The 23,744-nt window shown below is 43.3% G+C and overlaps 1 protein-coding gene across 7 annotated transcripts in view; it reads right to left on the reverse strand.

Annotated features, from left to right (window-relative positions):
* The window catches only part of LOC129776108 (A disintegrin and metalloproteinase with thrombospondin motifs 20), a 536,521-nt gene that overhangs the window by 340,135 nt on the left and 172,642 nt on the right, over positions 1 to 23,744 (reverse strand). The window lies entirely within an intron of this gene.

The raw sequence follows: 23,744 nt of genomic DNA on the forward strand, positions 1-23,744 counted from the left end.
AACAGAGGTCTTCTATTTTTCCGTTTACAAACGTTAACAAGCTCGATTCGGGAGGTGATAGATGAGGAAAAATAGGTCAAAGGAAAACTAGATACTATGAAAAATCATTAACACAAAGTTCAAAAGATCTGTAACCAGTTACTAAAAGTTGGTTTTGGGAACATGTTCACAATCTTCTTACACGGAAATACAAATAGAACTAATGCATATCATAAGAATGTCAAAAGAAAATATTGTCTTTTGATGCAAAATACGTTTAATCACTCGCTTTGTCTGTTCCTCTTTCAAACAAATCATCTTCATGTCGATGCCCCCCTCCCCCCCAACCGTCCTTTATTTACGCGCAAATATACTGAGCTGCTCGAGCTCAACGTGACCTTGACAAGCGCCGAATTTTGCAGACCCGCGGGAACTGCCGTTTTGGCAAAATTTAATAGCGCATACGGCCTGCCATTTGGTAAACTTTTTATATGTGTAGGTATTTATAGATTTGTCGGAGCGAGCGAAAACAAAACCACCCCAAAAAGAAATCGTCCTAATTAGCTGTTCCACCAGAAGATACATGCTTTCTAAAACCCGTTCGCGTTTCGGTGATTCTTTTTTTTTACTTTGGGCACTTTTTCCTCTCTTCGTCTCTGTCTTGCGCTCTGACTCAGACTAAACAAGTTCTAATTTTTCTCCACCACATGAGTTAGCAGACAGCAGATTGCATCAACGATGATCTGATGATGTCGGTTCATTTTATCTCGGATTATGTGAGCATGTGTGCCTTTGTTTTATGTGCTGCACCAGATTGGAGCAATTAAGTTGTAAATATGTAGATCAGTTTCCGCTAGTCTACTCTAACCTCGATTCCAGTGTATTTTAAGGGGTCTAGAGTGTAAATATCTATCGAAGAGGAGTTTCCTCATTATCGAAGTCTGGAAATGTGAAATATTCTTCAATCTGCAGATGAAACCGATATCTATTATGTGGATCGATGCACTATCCTGCTGGAATGTACACTAAAAAATCGTACTAAACTTCACCAGTAGCTTTATTAGTGTTCGCTACACAATTTGTAAAAAAAAGTTTCATTAAGAGAATAACCAAAATTCTAATGATTCCATTCGTGATCAACATTCGATTTTTTTTTTCACTTTCATGAGCGGCCTATTCACTTGCGCAGGTCATAAAATCAACTCTTTGCTCCTTTCAATGAGCTCCTATTGACACCTTAAAATAAACAAAACAAAACATGAGAATGAGGGCGATGAAATACATATCAAATATAGAAAAAAAAATGACCGATGAATTCATTGACAAAATGACAAAAAAAAGTTGCACAAAGACAAGTTTTACTGTACTATCGTTAAAGGGTGGAGCGATCGAAAAATGGGTCAACTTATCGGGTATGCCACTTAATCCAATCTTTTTTTTTAAAGAAACATACATTTATTTGAATAATAAAATGAATTAATACATTATTCGAAGTATTGGTCACAACTTTTCTGGCAATTTACGGATTCCATCGCCAAAGAAGCGTTTATCTTTTGAAGGCAAGAATGAACCCATCCAATTTTTGATACCCTGTTCTGAAGTGGAGCGTATTTCACTCAAAGCGTTCTGCATCGATCGAAACAAATGGTAGTCGGAAGGGGCAAGGTCTGGGTAACAAGACGGGTGAACAATAATTTTCCATCCTCTTTTATTCAAATTGTTTTTAACTCGAACAGCAACATGAGGCCGAGCGATGTCATGATGGAATATTATCGAGTCGTGTCTGGTCGCATAATCTGGACGATTTTCGATAAAACCTCACATTTAAACGGAACAACTGTTGCCTGTAGAAGCCTCCATTGATCTTTGACCAGTCGCCGATATCACCACTTCTACCCGTAGATCCGCACAACCCACCATTCGAACTACAAATTAACATGCATAGCTGTGTGTATATTTCAGGCATGACTGATTCCTTTGACCTGGATTTTAGACGATGTGACTTCAACTCTTTAAATAGAGTATTTTCATTGGTCGACTGGGAGGAACTTCTTCAAGATCGTACATTTGATTCCGCCACCTATATGTTTTATGATACCCTGTTTGAGATCATATATTCGAATGCACCCCGCCGCCACCGTTCTATTAATAGGAACACCAGGAAGCCTTGGTGGACTGCAGAGCTTCGAAGGCTGCGAAACAAACTGCGTAAAGTACGCAAACGATTCTTCATCAATAAATCAAACGAAAACCGTGAATCTCTTCGCATTGTGGAAACATGTTATAAGGATCTCGAAGAGAACAGCTACAGGGCCTACCCGCAGAGGCTTCAATCTAATATGCAACGGAACCCTTCGGCGTTCTGGAAATTCGTTAGAGAACAAAGAGTACCACAAGTTGTCGAATACACGAACCTACCTGATGAGGTTGCTGATCTTTTTTCGACGATTCTTCCAAAGCGTGTTCAAGACTGAGCTGCCTCAACCAGGATCTGGATGTTTTCGCAACTTACCGTCGCATCATATCCGCCTACCTTTCTTCTATTTTACCCATGATGAAGTATTAGAATCATTGCAAAGACTAGACGCGACGAAAGGAGTCGGAGTGGACGACTTAGCACCTATCCTGTTGAAGAACTGCGCTTCATCATTGGCCCTTCCTCTGGCAATACTCTTCAACAAGTCGCTCGAGGAAACAGCATTTCGTAGCCTATGGAAAACTACGAAGATGATTACTATCTACAAATCAGGCAGTTTGCGGCGCGTTGCCTAGGGAAGCTACTCGAATCACTGATCCACACAGTGCTACTGTCCGCAGCGAAACCGATGATATCTGAGTTCCAGCATGGATTTGTACCCCATCGTTCCACAACGTCCAATTCATTATGCTACACCAGCGTGCTCTTTCGTGAAGTTGAACACCAAGTGGACTCTGTTTATACGAGGGTCACTATTTATATTTCGGGAATTGGCAACACTGATGTCATGTGAGTCCATCTGACGGTTCCATTTGACATTTTTGACGATATACGTACTCAGAACATTTTGTCATACGGACGCTATTTGTTTATTTTATATTTAGTTGAAAGTTAGATCTCGGCAAAAAATGGAACTGAATCGTGAACATTTTCGTGCGATGATTTTTTACGACTTTCGACGTGGATTATCACAACAAGAGTGCGTCAATCAACTTAATTTGACTTTTGGCGATGAAGCTCCATCAAAAACCACTGTGTTTCGCTGGTATAGTGAATTCAATCGTGGTCGTAGTTCGCTGTCCGACGAGTTTCGTGAAGGTCGTCCAAAATCGACTGTAGTGCCAGAAAACATCGATGCTGTGCACGAAATGATTAAGCAAGATCGTCATGTAACCTATTGTGAGTTTGAGGCATCCCTAAGCATTAGTTCCACCAGCATATATGCGATTTCACATGAACACTTAGTTGTGCGAAAATTATGTTCACGTTGGATCCCACATAATTTGACAATCGCTGAAAAAAAAGGCTCGTGTCGATTGGAATAAATGCTTTGAAAATTGGTTTAAGCGCATGCATTAGTTCCACCAGCATATATGCGATTTTACATGAACACTTAGTTGTGCGAAAATTATGTTCACGTTGGATCCCACATAATTTGACAATCGCTGAAAAAAAAGGCTCGTGTCGATTGGAATAAATGCTTTGAAAATTGGTTATCGATCATCGTGGCGAGTACTTTGAAAAACAATAAAAATATATTCGCAGCTTAACTATTTGTGATTGTGGCGATGGCTACCACGACATCGAGCATGTTGTCTGGTCGTGTATCCGGTTCCATACTGCTCTCTCTCAGCTCTCTAGAGTACTGAGAGCACAAGGCAGACAATCGGAGATCCCCGTCCGAGATATCTTAGGTAGCCGTAATCCTGATCTTCTGCTTCATCTATACCTGTTTCTCAGAAACGCCGATTTCAACGTTTAATGATGTTTCCTTCGTTGTGTCCCCGTTTCATATCCCTCCTATCCGATCGATAAACTTTTACTTAGTCGCGACAATACATACACACACTCTTTACAGACACACGGGCCAAAGGTTGTGCAGTCCACTGATCATTCAACAAGAGCCAAAGGTTGTACCGCTCATGACAACTCTACACGAACTGATGATTGCGCCGGCTAGTGACCATTCTATCCTGGATTCCTCGAGTCGAGAAAGACGCACCACGCCAGATATGAGGTACAGACTAGGGGGGCGTTGCTGATTAATGGTCAGCTGCATCCCAATAGGAAGTATCCCGTGCCGGGCACACGTAGAGAGCATTGGAGACAGCAACATCCCAATTATGAGAACACTTGTAATACTAACCTCGAGCCAACCGCGAGTAATCGGTTACATATTACTAACATAGATAATAAGAAAAATTGTCAAAGTATTGAACTCCCGGCCCCGTGAGGCTAACGCCATATGAGCCTTTATAAAAATATATATTTTGGAAAAAAAAACTATTTGTTTTTGTTCCTATTCCCGAAATATGAATAGTGACCCTCGTATTGATTTCTCAAAGGCTTTCGATACTGTTCCGCATATTCTTACGGTGATGAAACTGAGGCACATGGGTTTTCCTGATTGGATATCCGATTGGTTGATGTCTTACCTGACCGGTGGGAAAGCTTTTGTTGAGGTGAACTCAGCACGATCCACAACATTCGATATAGCGTTCGGATTCCCCCAAGGGAGTGTGCTGGGGCCATTGTTATTTGTAATCTTCATTAATGACTTGTGCCTTCTTCTGGAAAACTATTGTTTGCCGACGACCTTAAAATTTTCCGAGTCATCAAATCAGCTATGGACTGCTGCAGCTTGCAGGCAGATATCGATTCTATAGCGCAGTGGTGCAAAGACAACGGCATGTGTGTGAATACAAGTAAGTGCAAGGTGATCACTTTTAGTCGTTGCTACGAGCTGATAAACTACCAATACAACATCGATACTTTTTTCTTGGATCGTGTACATTATATCCGTGACTTGGGTGTTATCATGGACTCTAAGCTACGTTTCAACGATCACATCTCTGCTATCACCTCCAAAGCATTCTCTATTGTGGGATTTATACGTCGGAATGCGTCACAGTTCACCGACGTATATGCACTAAAAGCTTTGTACTGTAGTTTAGTGAGGAGCAACTTAGAGTACGCTGCACCGGTCCGAGCCCCATACCACGTTTCCGAGATTGTACGTATTGAGCGTCTCCTGTGGAATGACCCCGCCCATATTCCCCATTATTCGGAATGTTGTCGTCTAATCGACTTCGAATTGCTCACGGCAAGGCGACTGAAGATGCAACGACTGATTGTATTCGACATCGTCAGTGAAAACATCGATTGTGCAGATCTTCTTCTGCCTGTTCCAATAAACGTTCCTCAACGTCAACTGCGTTTCTTCACATTAATTGCTGTTCCCGGACATAGAACATGCTATGGCTACAACAACTCATTCAGTTCCTGCCTTCGAGCCTTCAACAATGTCTGCCAAATTTTGGATTTCAACATGTCTAAAGATTGTTTTAAAGCTAGGATTAAGAATATATCATAAGTATAACCAGTCTATACGATACTCTCGAACACGATGAATAAATAAACAAATAAACATTTCGGACATGCAAAATACTGTATTTGTATTTCTCGTGTATTTCTCGCTTTCAATTCGCATGGAACATAATACCCTTGCTTTGAATGTATCGTACGGCTTTGAGTCGTTTAGAAATAGCTTGTCGAGTTACTCTCAATGATTCTGCAAGCTCTATTTGCCTTTGACAAGAATCTAGATCGATTAATGTCTCTAATTCTTCCTTTTCAAACTTTTACGGTTGACCCTAGACGCTTTTTGTCTTTAACACTGCAATCACCACTTTTAAATCGCCCAACCATTCCCTACAAATTCTATCCGATGGTGCTTGGTGCGATGGTAAACTTCCACAAGCATTCGATGCGCTTCAGCTGCACCTTTTTTTACAAATGATGCTTATTTGCAACGAAATTCAACATTTTCAGCGCATTAAAAATTGAACTTGTTGTGCAAAACTCAAAGACTTGTATACAATGTTTGGTTGACAGTTGTCGACACTTCACGATTCCGCGAAAATCAACTGTCGGCGCCGAGTTTTTATAGAACCTTGAACCATCTTGTGGAAACGGAACGAATTAAGTAGCACACCTCATAAATTTGACGTATTTCTCTCGGATGTGCACCTAGAAAACCTGAACGCCACTCATTAGGTAGGTGTGTGCATGTAGAATAGAATCCTCTATTTTGATTTTGACAGTTTTCAAAATAGCATACAAGCAGGGTGAACAACGCTATGCTCGTACAACATACAAGCTTATCACTCGTGATGTTGGCAAAATGGTTAAAGATTAACGGCATCAAAACGCAATTTTTTTTTTGGCAGACTTATCTCACTTCTTAACTAGGCGAACCTAGCCAGAATTTTCACCTGCCCCCGGGCGTCTGAATGCCAAAGGGGGACTAGGCTCTGCGGAATGCACGTATCTGCATGCTCGTGCTGTTTCAGTCCTGACCGAGAAATTGTCGGACAATCGCGCAGGTGCTAAGGATGACCGACTTTTGGATGCCGGCCAATTCCTTCTCCATGTTCAACACCTTTAGCGCTTCCAGAAGTGTCTTCGGGACAATTCCAGTTCCAGAGAGAACGACTGGAACAATTCTTGGGACCTCCCTTAGCCCCCACAGTTCCTTGAGCTCCACGGCCAATGGTCGGTACTTGCAGATTTTGCGACCGTGGGTCTCCTCCAGATTCTGGTTCAGTGGAATAGCGACATCGATGATGGTGACTTTGCGGTCGCTCTTGTCGTAAACCATTATATCTGGGCGGTTGTGGTGGATCGAGAGGTCGGTCAGAACAGTGCGATCCCAGTACAGCTTGAAACGGTCATTTTCCAGGACAGGTGCAGGCAGGTACCGGTAGTTTGGTACGTTGTCTTCCAGTAGAGCACATTGGAGCGCCAGTTGTCGATGAACAATACGGGCCACGTTGTTGTGGCGCTCGGTGTAGGCTGCGTTGGCCAAAACGGGACAGCCTCCCATAATGTGCTCTATGTTTTCACCTGGTTGATGGCACATCCGGCAAATGTCATCAACGTCTTGATGCCAGACGTACCGCCTGCAGTTTCTCGTCGGCATTATCCTGTCCTGGATGGCTATCATGTCGGCTTCTACTACTGAAGAGAGTTCACCACGCGTTAGCCACAGATTAGATGCGGCCTTGTCGACGTGTGGCCGGTCCAGTTGATGGGGGTGGGCACCATGCACTGCCTTCTGCTTCCAAGCTGCAATCTTCTCCTCCACTGTCTGCAGATTGCAGTTGAGTTGGTACTCCGCTTGCGCCAAGTGCAGAGCGCTGTATCCTCTGTCGGCGGCGCAGACAGCCCGGTATAGCGCGTTTTGGTTGGCGCGTTCTGCGAAGTACTCGCGCAGTTGTCGTACCTGGGCAACACACAGTGCAGATATGTCGACTATTCCAAGTCCCCCTTCTTTGCGTGGCAGTGAAACTCTCTCCAGTGCCGATTGAGGATGGTGCATTCCGGCCTCTTTGAATGCTTTCCTCATCCTCCTCTCAAGGTCCTCTAGGTCAGTTTTGCTCCATTTGACTACACCAAAACTGAAGGTCAGCAGGGGAACCGCGAATGTGTTGATCGCGCGTACCTTGTTCCCCGCGTTGAGGAAAGTCCTCAGGACACAGTTCACTCGACTCAAGAACTTGTCTCGCAGCTCCGTCTTGATGTCGGAGTGGCGAATCCCGGTGAGCTGTCGGAATCCAAGATATTTATAGGATTCGCCACGAACCATGTCTCTTATAAACTCGCCGTCATAGACCTCGTAGCCTCCGGATTCGGTAAGTTGTCCTTTCAGCAGGTGGACACAGCGACACTTGTCGAGGCCGAACTCCATACAGATGTCCCTGCTTATGTCTTCGACAACCCGGATAGCTACACCTAGACGCTGACGTGAATCAGCGTAGACCTTGAGATCGTCCATGTAAAAGGTATGGGTCACTTCTTCGTGGGCGCCGTCGCCATACCTTATTTTATAGCCATGACCGTTTCTATTGAGCGTCCTACTGAGGGGGTTCAGTGCCAGACAAAACCAAAGCGGGCTGAAAGAGTCGCCTTGGAATATCCCCCTCTTTATCTGCAGCGTTCTAGACTGCAACACATTTTCCCCATCACTGAGGTGCAGAGACGTGCTCCACTGCCTCATCGCATGCTGCAGGAACCTAACGACGACGGGATCAATCTTGTATAGCTCCAATACCCGGACGAGAAACGAGTGAGGTATGGAGTCATAAGCCTTCCTGTAATCGATGTAGGCCATACTTAGGTTCCGCTGGTTATATACCGCCTGGCCGACTATGGCTGCGTCGATGATGGCCTGGTCTTTGCAGCCATGCGTATTTTTCCTGCATCCTTTCTGCTCTTCTGCGATGATGTGATGCTGTTCGCAGTGAGCAGAAACTTTGGCGGTAATTATGCTGCTCAGTATTTTGTACAGACTCGATAGGCACGTTATCGGTCTGTACTTTGATGGGTTCAATGTGTTGCTGTCTTTCGGGAGGAGGAAGGTGACGCCACGGGTGGCGAATTCAGGAAGGTTGTGTGGGTCACGTAGCACCTTGTTGAAGCACTCAGCTATCTTTGGATGTGCGACGGTCAGCTTCTTGTGCCAAAAGTTCTGGACACCATCGGGGCCCGGTGCTGCCCAGTTCCTCAGGTACCGCGAGGCTTCGCGGACATCGTTCTCTCCGACGATGATAGCTGGCATCTCTCCAATTTCACCACAACTCTCCTCCTCCCGTCTTAACCACATTTGCCCGTCGCGATGTTCCACTGGGGTCTCCCAGATACCAGCCCAGAAGTTCGTCACATCGCTAATATCTGGCAAACCTTCGCGGTAGTCGGGCTTCTCGTCGCTAATGTGGTCGTAGAACGCTTTCTCGTTATCTCTGAACATCCGATTTTGTTCCTGGCGCTTTGCAGAGTCAGAGTAACGTTTCAGCCGTTTTGTAAGGACGCTCAATTGCTGTACCAGTGTGTCGAGTTTTTCCGTCAGCTGGTGAGCTCCCAGCTGGCGAAGTTCAGTAGGCCGCACGATCACAGCAACTTGGCGACATAATTTCGCCGATCTGCTGCCTCTTTTGTACGCCATCAGTCTTCCAATTGCGGCGCGCTTGTTTAGGATCCGTTGCTCCAATCTCCTTCGCCATGGAGGCTCACGCCTTTCACGGAGATGTTGGAGCAGTCTGCCTTCTGGCCTAATACGGTATCCTAAACTTTTGGCGGTCGCCACAGCAGCACAGTAAACTTTCAGTTGCAGCTCCTCCATGTTCTCAGCATCAACCAAGTGCAGCGGAAGAACGTGCTCGTTCATGAGCTTTACTGCACTTGTCAGCCTGCGGGAATGCTGTAACTTCGGGATCCTGGGGCGCGACAAAGGGTCCGTGTCGCGGAACTGTGAGATCGCCTCGTCGTAATGGAAGACCAGATCGCGTAGTAGTTGTTGATCTGGCTGTGGGTCTTCCGGCTCAGGGGGTTGTTGTACTGTGGCCTCCACTGGTGCTGATTCGCGTGCCCCACTCGCGAATGAATTGCTCAGCCGTACTGAACTTCGTCTCGACACATCGCTTGCTCTGCTTGTTCTGGAGCTTAGTTCTCTCTGCACCTGCTGCTTGATCTCGTCGACTTGCGTTTGGGAGAGCATATTGTTGCGTACAATCGCTCTACGCCTCGCGTTCATCGCGTTTTGGTCAAGCCTCCCGACGAACTCTGGATACGCTTCCTCGAACTTTGTTAGTATTCGAGGGCGACCGCTCATGTCCGTCTCCAAAGCAGTGCAGATGTAATAGGCGCGGATCACGAATTCGTTCATTTCGTGTGTCCACATGATCCGTCGCCTAGTAGTACCCACAAGTGTGGACGACTGTCGTCTGACAGTCGCAACATTATTTATTATTTATTTATTTTTTCGTAATGAAATTTATTCTGAGGTTTGCTTGCGAGGGAACGCCGCTTCCGAAATGACCGACTCGGATTGCGTCATCTCATCGGCTTGGGGCCGCCTCGGTTTCTTTTGCTGATTAGATGGGGATCTCACCCCCATTACATTGACCTCAGAAAATTTTTCATAGTAAAAATAGCGTGCCGGTGGCGTTAATCTGTAAGTACCGTTACAGTACAAATGTAACCGTATCAATTGACTGTGACAAATCTGATTCAAGTGATCGGGAACTTTCATCGATTGCCAGGGAACGCACGGGACCCTCAAAAAATTAGCAGAATATACAATAAAACTCTGTACACACACTCTTAAATCGTAGTATCCGTTTGGGGGTGGATAAACTTTTTTGCGTTATTTTTTACCCTTTTTTATGATTGATCACATGAAATCTCAAGAAAAGATATAAACGCCGTACTTTCAATGGTAATGTGATTAAACATAAATTGATAAATCATGGGAGAACACTCATCAAATTAACGTGATTTTCACCAGAAAAAAAGTGTAACTTGGTAGGAGGGGTAGATAAACTTTTTTTGCATACTGTATGTGACTTTTTTTCATTTTAAATTAAACATCAAAAATACGTTAGTGTCATTTTGCAGCGTGTTCAAAATGTTCGATGAGTTTACACACTATTTCAATAATTGTTTAATATTTTTCATTACACTAAAACAGCAAAAAAAAAGCTTTACTCGGTTGGCTATTTGCTGGTAGAAAATATTCCTCCTCTCAAAATGTTAAATTCTAATCACAGCTACTCTCAGTCATCGAAAGGGTACTTCCAACCGCTCGAAATCGATATCAAAACTTGTATTTCTATGTATCGAAGGCGAAGGCATAAATATTTATCGCTCCGAACGGCTTGTTTACAACATATTACTTCAGTCTTGTGAGAAACATAACAATCCTCAGTGATCTAATCCAGATGCAAATATTTCGAATGGTTGCTCGGTTCTATAGATAAGCAGGCGCCATAAAAAATCCTTCAGTTAACTTCTCCATCGATTATGCTGTCCGATTTATGCATGAAACAATTGAGTCACTTTCAAACATTGCTTCGTAGAGCGTTATTTACTTCGAGCAGGTCTAGATAAACATAAACCATGCGCGAGTGAACGCAAGACGTGAGCGGGTGTACAATTTAAAACACCTGACCTAAAGAAAGTCCATTACGTATTCAGCCGAAGCGTGCGTCATATATTAGCTTATAGCACAAGCCCGACCGATTAGCCGTCAGAATCGATTCTTTCGCACCGTTGTTTTCATACAAAAAAAAACATACTAAAAAGCACTTGCGCACCGGCAAATTACCTGTACAGACTCTTCGAAGGAACCCGAAGAATCTCACTCGCTTATTGTTCTGTATCGCATACGAGAGGGCATTGGCTTTTGGCTGGCGACGTGAAAAATAAAAGCAATAAAATGATTGATCAAAATGCAAACAGTCAGCGAAACCACTGGCAAATGAATCGTGTGATGATCTTCATTAGCAATTCCACAAACTAGGGCAGTTGGTTGATGGGGCAGTTTATCCGCACAGGGACTTTCGCTTGCGCGTAGTGCCCTAATTCGTATTCGCGTCTACCTCAACATGTGTTTTATTGATTACTTTCAGAAGCACACATCAGTTAATATTCAAGCCACAGGAGAGTCGAGAAGTCATGGCCATTTCACAGCACACCACGCACTGTTTGGATAATGTTTAGCAGCTACTCCTTATCTTAGATTCGCACTCCTCGCCGGAAGGCACGAGATAAATCCAAGCTGCGTCACATGAGATTAAACTTGTTACTACCGAGCATCGAATCGTTTTATGACAGCCCATTTTTGGAGCTAATGAACTGCACACCACGTCACGCAGCGCGTAACCGAACCGACTGAACACGCAATTAATTTCGATCACACGGTTCGAACGCTTAGGAAGCGTGTAGGAGAAATGTCCCCGTGAGCCCCGCGAGAGTCGTTTAATAGCGCTCATTAGAGTGGTTTACCCAGCGCGACTACAGAGCATCTCGTAAATTTTCTTCCGCTGTTGGATTAGACCACCGGAGAACGGGACCAGCGAATAACCTATGAATTTGACATGCTGTGTGATGAGTTCAGAAAAAGGGGCTCTTTTAACACGTTCGTCGCCCAAAGTGACTTTTCTGAGTTTCTAGCGGAGCCCAGATTGCGGATAAATTATTAAGTGAATATCAAACTTGGTTTGTAGACAACTTTTACATGATCTAGCAATATTTTATTTAATTTGAAGATGAATTGACAACAATAACAGATGCCAAAGTCATATTATATGGGCTTCGCAAAAAGCAGCGGTACAAACCATCCGTACTATAAATTAATAAAAAGTATAGTATAAACATTATAATGATATGGTTATAATTTTATTATTTTTCTACACATCCTATGCTGCCCATGTTTGCATAGGAGACGTAATCACCAACACCATTTTGCCTACAAGCGTAACCATGCAAATTTCCAATTAAATAATCTGTCCAGTTTAAGGATATTATCGATAAAAAGAGGGCCTAGGAGATTTTGTGGATTAAAGCATATTTTTCCATTTGGAAAACGCTTACGTCTATTTATGCGGACAATCAATCGTTTCAATGAACATTTGTTCGCATAGCTAGACGTAATCAGCAGGTTGGTCTGTCTTTAGCATTAGTATTTACATTTCCGATAATAGTCAAAACGTCTCCGTCGACAGATTCAGATGTTATCGGATAAAATCAAAAAGGTTTGAAAGAAATTTAGTGAAATGTCTGGAAAAGGTGCTCTGGATTTGTTACGAGTCTAGAATAGTAGTTTTTCCCTGAATACTCTGGGATATGATAAGAACAGCAGGTTCGTATTTTTTCAATTAGTTTAATTTTGTAAAGGCAATCCGCAATGTTGGTAATTTTAGCAACATGATTTACCGATATCACGATCAATCGCATAAAGATGGTGGAGTGACTTACACCGACGGTATGTTTAAATGCTGCGTATGTGTAAACTGACCAGACGTCCCGCGTTACGCGGGACAGTCCCGCATTTCAACAAAATGTCCCGCGTAGGATTACGTCCCGCGAAATTTCCCGCATTTGGGAACGAAAATGTCCCGCGATATCAATATATTTCAGTATTACAATTTGATCATGTTGTTTTTCTTTAATGGATGAACCTCAAACTAAAACTTTTATTTGTCAGACTGTTCAAGAGCGCTTCCAATGCATTGAACGATTAATACGTTGAGCTTGTTTCATCGCACCGACAGTGGACTTTTTGTTTAGAGAGTATCAACAGGAAACGACAGCAACAAAATCGCAAAATTGATTTCTATAAAGATTTTTGTTAAAGATTTTTATAAAGATTTATAATGATTTTTATAAAAGTCCCCTATTGAATCGCAGGGACCAACGTGAGTCAAACGAAAAGTTCTTCTTTGGTTAGGCCTTAACGTGTTTATCAAGCCGGAAGAACTAGTGTATGCTGGACAGGAAGAGGAAGGGTTGTTTGATGAAGTATCGCAAATGAAGCAAATGTTGGCCGGAACCTCAATCATGGCTGATGAAAAGATGTATGTTGACATGTTCTTTTAACCTTTTCGTGGCTATGGTAGTTAGCTTTCTCTCCATTTTGGCCATTCGCTTAAAAGTTTTCCATAGGCCACAGCTGGGGTATGTTGGGAAGGTTGGCGGTCTACGCGACAATGACAATGTTTATCTCCAGCCGATCCATTATCCATTCTCCAGTGATCTTTTGGCATAATGGGCTGATCCCGGTTTCGGCATAAAGACCACATCACCTTCGCAAGTTTTGGCAAGCACTTCGTACTCGGTTCCGTTCACCATATGACTCGAAAGAAGAGCGGCTTGGACATTCCCTTCTCGTCTGTCAGAGAAGGACCTTCTTCGAGAACTTGATGTGGATGATATATTCGACGTCATCGCTTACCTGGGGAACGTAAAGTACCCGGTCCCCTGCCATTCGTTGAATTCCCGCATCAAGCACGTCTCGTCTTCCATTATGAGCACGAAAACAAGTTTTTCACTTCTTTCGCCGGAAAGAAGTTTTTCATCAGCACCTGAAGCTACTCCTTCTGGGTGATTGCCTGCTGCTCAGATACTGCCGGTCTCGTCTGACGCTTCCGCATAAAAATGTCCATTTTGGCCAGATTCTCTTTCACCGTTTGGCCGGTTGTTTCGATATCCCGGCTTAAGAGGATGTTGTAAACACCAGATCGGCTATGTCTGGCGGACACAAAGTGTCTCAGGATGTCCAACTCCTTTGCTGTGGGGTGAAGCTGATAGTATAAAAAAATCATTAAGTTGCTTGACAATGCTGCTGCTGCTTATCAACAGCCTTGAATAATTTTAGCTTCAGGTAATATTTAAGGAAAATTTGTTCCATTAAATTATTTTTTGTCGTTTTTTTCATCGCCATCCGAAAATAGTCCATTTTTTAATGCATGCGTTCACACTAAATCGGATGAAAAATGGTTTGAAATTTTCGAGCATTCCATTCGGTAATTTGAAGAAAATTGTTGAATTTGAACCGTGCTTGCCAGGCTTTAATGCTCTAACTGAGCCAGTGATTTTCAGGCGTAAACAAAATCTAAACCACCGAAAAATCATAACTGAATGACGATACTTAGAAAGAAATAATACAGATCAGGTTTAATTGCCAGGACACATGTTAAGTGTTTCACGAATAAATGAGACTCGCTAAACTATGGTTTCTTTTCTTTCTTTGTTTTTAAGAGGCTTTAAACTTTGCAGTTCATTCGCCTCTAAGACACTATGGTTTATTTTCACATAACGTATATACATGTAGTGCCATCTGAGATACCGTTGCAGCCCCTGTGTGACATCCGAAGTGCAACACTTTTTGTCGCACACGAAAGTGCTTTAGGTTCCATACGAATGCGAATAAATTTGTTCAAATTGAATATACAATTGTTCTGCCTTACTATAACCCTTTTGATGGTCAGGACTATAGACGAGAATTCCATGATTGTTCCAATTTCTATATAAGAAGAGAGCGTGTAGAAAATAAACCAGTTCTTTTTATCTCGAACATTTACGCGTGTTATTACAATCGATTTCCGATCCCACGAAAGTCTCAATTAAAATAATTGAAGCCACAATTGGTGACCCGAGTTCGCGCAAAATGTCATTGGACAAAAGGGAAGTTGAGAACGACCAAGAGATTGGTAACATCGATTCCATTAGCTTGCCTCGTCTGAATCCGCCGATAATGACTGCATCGAACATAGAATCATACTTCTTATCATTGGAGTTCTGGTTCGCCGCATCTGGATTAGGGAATCAACACGACGCCAGAAAGTATAACATCGTGATGGCGCAGGTACCCCCGAATAAGCTCACGGAACTACGGTCCATAATAGACGCCACACCAGTCGCAGACAAGTATCCATACATCAAGAGAATGCTTACTGATCATTTCGCCGACAGTCAGCAGAAACGATTGCAGCGGGTACTTTCCGATATGCCTCTTGGTGATATGAAGCCCAGCCAGCTATATAGCGAGATGAGACGAGTAGCAGGAAATTCATTAAGTGAGCTTGCACTTTTGGACTTATGGGCCTCCAGACTTCCAGCTCAAGCGCAGGCAGCAGTGATTGCTTCATAAGGAAATCCATTAGAAAAAGCGAGCATCGCGGATGCCATCGTCGATTCCATGGGACTCCGTAGCATCAACTCCATGGAAACACTCTCCCCAACGATACCAGTGATCGCACCAGAAACACCGGCGTCAAGCTGCATGGACGACCTTCAACGAGAAATTGCCCAACTGACTAGCAAGTTTGAGCAGATGTTCCGTTCTCAAAGAAACTCGCGGGACCGATCACGCTCGCGTAACCGAAGCAGAACCGATCAACGTTTCCGTAGCGGACCGCCGTATGACATGTGCTGGTACCATCGTACATTCGGAAGAGAAGCACACACATGCCGAAAGCCGTGTTCTTTCAGTCAATCGGGGCAATTATCAAATCCCAATCAGCAATGATGCCATGTTGCACCTGTGTTAGAAATTGGTGATCTTTCCGACACAGCAATGATTTTTCGCCTGAAAATTGCGGATACTATTACGAATAGAAATTTCCTCATTGACACCGGGGCCGATGTATCCGTCATACCAAGAGATTCACGATTAACCCGTATGAAACCTACCAGTATCAAGTTGTTCGCAGCAAATGGAACGCCAATTAAAGTTTATGGAGAAACTCTGTTAAAAGTCAGCCTCGGACTCCGACGAGAATTTTTGTGGCATTTTCTTATTGCAGATGTTATAACAGGCATTATTGGCGCCGATTTCATCTGCTATCACGACCTTCTGATCGATTTGAAACGTCATCGTCTAATCGACAACACAACGAAACTCGAGTCAATGGCTGTTTTAACACAAACCAGTGAGTTTTCGATCAATACTTTCAGCACGACATCTCCGTACTCCGAGTTGCTGACCGAGTTCCCATCCATCTCAATACTAGCACCACCCGGTACGTTAAGCAAAACTTCTACACTTCATCGCATCGAGACAATTGGTCAACCAACATACGCTCGTCCGCGACGACTAGCACCAGAAAAACTCGTGGCAGCTCGAAAAGAGTTTGAGAATCTCATGAAGCTGGGAATTTGTCGACCATCATCTAGTAGCTGGGCTAGTCCGTTACACATGGTAAGGAAAGCTGATGGAACATGGCGCCCCTGCGGAGATTATCGATCACTAAATGCTCAAACAATCCCTGATCGATACCCTTTGCCTTACCTGCAAGATTTTACCGCCATTCTTCAAGGTAAAACGATTTTTTCAAAGGTGGATTTGCAGAAGGCATTCCATCAGGTACCTATTCATCCCGACGACATCTCGAAGACTGCGATCACCACACCGTTTGGATTATTCGAATTTACCCATATGACATTTGGACTTCGCAACGCTGCTCAAACTTTCCAACGTCTGATTCACGAAGTACTTCGTATTCCCATACATAGACGACATTTTTATCGCTTCATCGTCACCAGAGGAACACCGAGATCATCTTCGGCATCTGTTCATCCGATTACATGAATATCATCTAGCGATCAACGTAGCCAAATGTGAATTCGGTCGGAAAGAAATCGTTTTCGTTGGTCACTCAGTCTCAGCCGCCGGTATTCGTCCTCTGCCTGAGCGAGTAGAAGCAGTACAAAATTACCAACGCCCAACTACAGTGAAGGAACTCAAAAGTTTTCTAGCTGTTATCAATTTTTATCGAAGATTCATCCCTAATGCAATAGAGGCACAAATACCATTACTCAACATGGTTCCTGGAAACAAGCGCAACGACCAATCTGCCTTACTATGGACAAATGATACGATGTCAGCATTCGAGGAGTGCAAACAACAACTCGCAAACGCAGCTCTACTTGCACACCCAGCGCAAAATGCGGAGCTTTCATTGTGGGTTGACGCTTCTGATGTAGCAGCCGGAGCGGTGCTACATCAGGTAATTAATAATGACGTGCAGCCTTTGGGTTTTTTCTCGAAGAAATTCGACAAGACTCAACTGAAATACAGCACATACGATCGAGAGCTCACCGCGATATTCATGGCAGTTCGACACTTTAAATTCATGTTGGAAGGACGGAACTGCCACATATACACCGACCACAAGCCGATCGTGTTTGCATTCCAGCAAAACCCCGACAAAGCCTCGAACCGTCAAGCTCGTCAACTCGATTTCATCGGCCAATTAACCACTGATATCCGTCATGTCAGCGGTCAGGAAAATATTGTTGCCGATTTACTCTCTCGTATTGCAACTATTCGTGCTATCCCATCGATGAACTTCGAAACTCTCGCTGCCGATCAAGAAACCGATGATGAATTACGAGCGATACTGGAAGGTAAATTGAAAACGTCGTTAAAACTGAAGGAATTTACTGTTCCAGGTAGTTCACAACAGTTGTATTGCGACTGCTCTGGAGACCGGGTCCGACCATTCATCACGAAAAAATTCCGTGAACAATTTCTTCGAGCAACACACAACCTTGCGCATCCAGGCACTCGTGCGACAGTTAAATTGATGACTCAGCGGTTTATCTGGCCCAACATACGGAAGGACAGCATCAATTACACCCGAAGATGCTTAGAATGTCAACGCTCGAAAGTTGCTCGTCACACACAATCACCTTTTCGTCGGTACCCTACACCGGATGGTAGATTTTGTCACCTCAACGTCGACATTGTAGGTCCATTTCCACCAAGTAATGGAAACCGGTACTGTTTTACCATTATCGACAGATTTTCGCGCTGGCCGGAGGCAATACCAATTCCAGATATGACAGCCCCTACCATTGCTCAAGCACTAGTTTCTGGGTGGATATCACGTTTTGGTGTACCAACACACATCACCTCTGATCAAGGACGACAATTCCAATCATCGCTTTTTGCAGAGTTGGTTCGCACCTTTGGGATAAGTCATTTTCGAACAACACCATATCATCCGCAGTCCAATGGTATGATCGAGAGATGGCACAGAACATTGAAAGCCGCCATTCTTTGCCATGATCCCGACCGTTGGACCGATCACCTACCGATGATTCTTCTTGGCCTGCGTACAATCCATAAGGAGGACATTGGAGCATCGCCTGCAGAAATGGTTTATGGAACAATACTTCGGATTCCGTCTGAATTTTTCTCTGACAATCTTCAAAACAGTACCAGCACAGATTTTGCGAACAATCTTCGAAACGCAATGCGCAAGCTTCGTCCTCCTGATACAGCTTGGCACAAAAAAAGTGATGTATTCATTCACCAGAATCTCAGCACATGTAAGACGGTCTTCGTTCGTAACGATTCAATAAGGCCTTCGTTATCACCGCCATATGCCGGGCCATATCCAGTTTTGGAACGAAGCGACAAATACTACAAAATCAGGGTAAACGGCCGGGAGACTAATATTTCCATCGACAGATTGAAGCCTGCATATACAACAGAAGACCAACAACTATCTCAACCAACCACTTCGGCTATAACTACATCATCAGAGCAGCCAGTAAAGATCACCCGATCTGGACGACACGTCAAGATTCCACAACGCTACAAATGATCGTTGCCTTCTCTTGGAGGGGGATACTGTAGTGCCATCTGAGATACCGTTGCAGCCCCTGTGTGACATCCGAAGTGCAACACTTTTTGTCGCACACGAAAGTGCTTTAGGTTCCATACGAATGCGAATCAATTTGTTCAAATTGAATATACAATTGTTCTGCCTTACTATAACCCTTTTGATGGTCAGGACTATAGACGAGAATTCCATGATTGTTCCAATTTCTCTATAAGAAGAGAGCGTGTAGAAAATAAACCAGTTCTTTTTATCTCGAACATTTACGCGTGTTATTACAATCGATTTCCGATCGCACGAAAGTCTCAATTAAAATAATTGAAGCCACATACATAACGTTTTGTTTTTTGTGTCCCGCGTTAGACCTCTGAACATCTGGTCACTTTATGTATGTGGAATAATTCGATATCGAATCCGAGGAGTGATAATGCTATGAACCAATATTATTTTAATTTTACTACTGATCTGATTTTTTCATAATCTACTTGAAGATTCAAATGCAGAAATTTAGGTAATTATAACATTAAAAACACAATGGCTTCTCTTTGTTCATCGCAGTGCAGTGTACAGAAAATAGTAATTAGATGAGCAGTGTTTCAATGGTTTCTTATATTCATCTATTAGGAAACTCTAAGCAATAAGACACTATCGTGACAGGCATCTTAGGACTCTGCAAAGAATGTGATTCAAATGTAGATTTAGCTTATAGCACATAATACTTATGATTGTTGATTTTCGATCGATGTATGAAAGCTGTATGGAACTACGTCTGCTATGCGGACAAACAGTGATTTTTCGGAAACATTTTTTCAAAATTGCTCAAATGTTTTCAAACAAAAAATGTTTGTTTGCATGTTGATCAAACGTATTACATTGCGAAGAATGCGAAACGGCGAAAAAGTCGATTTTGTTCATTTTTGTTTCAATAGCTAACAAAAATCTATATATAAGCAAAGAGTAAAATAATTATTTCGTCCCCAAGCCCCAGCCAACGAGCAGCCAATTTTCGCAATTTACGGTTTTACCCGACGCGAGATCCATCTCCCATCTCCGTCGCAACAACGATTCCAATGTTTTCCTAGACACACCGTGATGGGCACAAAAGAAAAATTCACTACCATTTGAAATCAAAGTGTTCCAATATTTAAAGTTTTTTCGAACTTTTCGGTATTCCAGTCAATACTACGTAAAAGTAGGTAATTAGTAGACCATTTTGCCATTTTAGATCGTTGATTTATTTTTGAGAAAACAAAAAAATCAATAGGAGTACCGGTATGTTTCTTGGTTTTTTTTTCTTTTCAAAAATTAATGCTTTATTCTGCAAAAATGGTTACAAATTTAATTTTCAAAGTATTGCCCATCGCTAGTCACCACTTTTTTCCATCTTTCTGGCAAATCACGAATCCCTTTGCGAAAATAATCGGCCGGTTTGTCGGCAACCACGAATCGATCCTATTTATCAAAATTGGAGAAATATTCCGTGCGGTCGTCGATGTTGATGCTTGGCCGGGGTATCCATACGTTGCCCGACGTTTAGGATTGTCATAATGGACCCACTTTTCATCGCCAGTAACGATTCGATGCAAAAAAAAACCCTTTCTTTTATGCATTTGGAGCAGTTGTTCGCACGTTGAAAAACAGCGTTCGACATACCGTGGCTTCAATTCATACGGCACCCGATGTCCTATCTTTCGGATCAATCCCATTCCTTTTAAACGATGGGATATGGTTTGCTGAGCTACTCCAAGTGTATCGGCAAGTTCTTGTTGCGTCGGTGACGGAACTTGATCGCGTAAAGCCTCCAATTCTTCGTCTGCAAACTTTTTTGGCGGTCCGGAACGTTCTTCGTCTTCCAAGTCAAAACTACCACCTTTAAACCGTGCAAACCACGTCTGATACGTTCGCTCAGTTGGAGCGTGGTCACAATAAACATCCACCAAAATGCGATGACTTTCCGCAGCTGCGATTCTTCAATTTGAAGTAATGAAGTAACACTCCCCGCAAAAACACTTTCGTTGGTACGAAATTCGACATATTCGAAGTGGCAAAAAACTATATTTTTTACGCTCCAACTTTTGGACATATACTGAAAAAGACGCGCAATGACAGTAGCTTTCCAACGAAAGTCTGGAAATTTGATTAACTGGAATAATAATCAAGTTAAGCCATCTGTTGTAAAACCGAAGAATCTTACCGTTACACCTAATACTTGTTCCTAAATGGGTACTTTCGGGGTATGACCGGTTTTGAGAGTTGATTGTTAATAAAAAGGGGGATGAATTTATTTTTTGCGTCCATCACTGTACAAAATTTTTTTCAGCAGAGTAATCGCAATGAAATCAATGATTGAACCACAAAGTTAAACAGACGAAAATTCAGGATTTGTACCATTGAATCAATTCATCCCACGGAAATCACTTTTTTTAACCCATGTCAATACACACACCCGACAGCAACAAATTTCAGCAGCAGCACATTGCTAAATGACATAAATCTTGAATGCTCGTATATCATCGGCAAATTTCCAACCATCACAGCGACTCCCAAGGACTCCCATACATTTAGTTTTATGGGACGCGTCTCGTCCCACGCGACTGTCTGGTTCGAGCTCGGCCCTGTTATTGTGGTAGGTCTGTGAAACCTGAACTATCTTCGCACGCCAAAATACGAAGCAGGTCATCCGACGATTCTCCAGCAGGATGACAACCGCAACTGCGTCCACCGTAGAACGCGGATCGCCTGCCTCTTCTGGACATGTCCTCTTTCTCCCGCCATGATATGCATCCCGCGGAAAGGTAATCAGCGCGCGAAAAAGCAATAAATACATAAATAAATAAATTTATCGATTTTACGACCCCGACGCGGCCCGTTGGTACCTGGCCGAGACGCAGAGTCTTGCTTACACGAACTGGTCCGAACGAAAGTGAAATTAAATGTATGGCCGGGCAGTTCTGCTGTGGAGCAGGCCCACGCCAAAATTTGTGCAATTTTTTTCCCAGCCGCAGCCGCAGCTGTTGCTGTGGCGGCTGCCCCCGGTGGAGTGCTAGGGTTACCAGTCAATTAGGAGTCGATAATTGTGCGGATCGCGCACTTGCGCGCTCGATTGCTTCGAGAACCACAAAAAGTCGGACGACAGACAGATAGACTGATTGCAAGCGGTGTAATGTTGTGATTTCGCGCATTTGTAATGCCTGCAGCGCACGACAGGATTATTGATTTGCGATGATTTGTAGCTACGGCTGCGGCTGACTTTGGCAATGAGCGGGAGGGGAATGAGCAAACACACGTACATTCGTCCAGTTGGTCAGATTCGCGTAAGCATTGCCGTTTTACCGTTGTGCAACAAGTGATCAACTTACAATGTTTGAGCAGCCTAAACTTGGAACGATTTTCATATGCAAAGTGTTTCGAACTCACCATTGATCCCAATGTTGGGATGAAATTATGTTTTTTTAACATGAACATACCTGAAATGAGAAGAAAGAAAAGAATAAGTATTTCATATCATCACTCGATTATGATCGAACCGTTACGAAGGTTACTTCGAAAGTATATCAATAATCGCAATCAACAAGATTGGGCGGCAAGGCAAACGACGTGTTTGATGTTTGCCGCTGTTCTATTCGTTCGATTCTGTCAAATACATTGGGCGAATTGCCGCGCTGTTCAAAAAGCAGTTGATTGTCACATCCCATAAATATCAATACGTCGAAATCACTTAACATTTTTCACTGCCGTTGTTTATCTTGTATCTATCCGATCGGCCAAACTATGTTAGAACATGTTATCCTACGCAGAGCAAATGACCCCTGTAAGGTGGACCAGCCAACAAAATATTGCCCATAAATCTCCCGCTCTAAATTCGCACAAGTTGATCTAATATCAAATTGCCATCGCCCGCCCATTCCAAATTGGCTGTAAATCATGACGACCCATCCACTGTCAAACGACTTGTAAACGTTTCGTGTCTCTCGCAATGCGATAAAATAGTTGTACGAGTATCAATTACATCATGATTTCACGCCCCAGCGCCCGATCATCAGCGATGGGAAACATGGTCTAGCTGACCGGCAGACTCCGGGGACCATAATTCACACCATCAAGTTCGACGGCCTCCACATCACACGCTCGGCGACGAACCGGGTGGAGTCTATCGAATGCGGGAAACACAAATGACTCGAAAAACAATGCCTGTTGGGCAACCGCTAGAAACCGGAGGGCAGATCATAAAAGCTAACAGTCCCGGGGCATAAATCTTCATCGGCGAGCGATGCAAAGCAGCTAGCCCGTATATGCAGGCTAACGATTTGTAATTAAGCATGTAAACAGTTATTAACGAATGAATGTAAATAGAGCTCACTGCTGATGTAAACATATTAAACAAAACAAACAAAACGATTCATGATTACGGAAACGGTTTCCAAATAGAGCTAAATTGACGAGAAGGCGAGACTAAAGACGGGACATACGAGAAAGGGTCATAAAAGTAAAACTTGAACCACATAATACTATTTGTATCTCAATGAATGTTCGTACATTTACGAAAATATGGATTCTTGCCCTTTTAGTCAGTTTTGAATTTGATATGAAGATGGTCTAAA

This window comes from Toxorhynchites rutilus, chromosome 3 (genome assembly GCF_029784135.1).
Source record: "Toxorhynchites rutilus septentrionalis strain SRP chromosome 3, ASM2978413v1, whole genome shotgun sequence".
Taxonomy (NCBI): domain Eukaryota; kingdom Metazoa; phylum Arthropoda; class Insecta; order Diptera; family Culicidae; genus Toxorhynchites; species Toxorhynchites rutilus.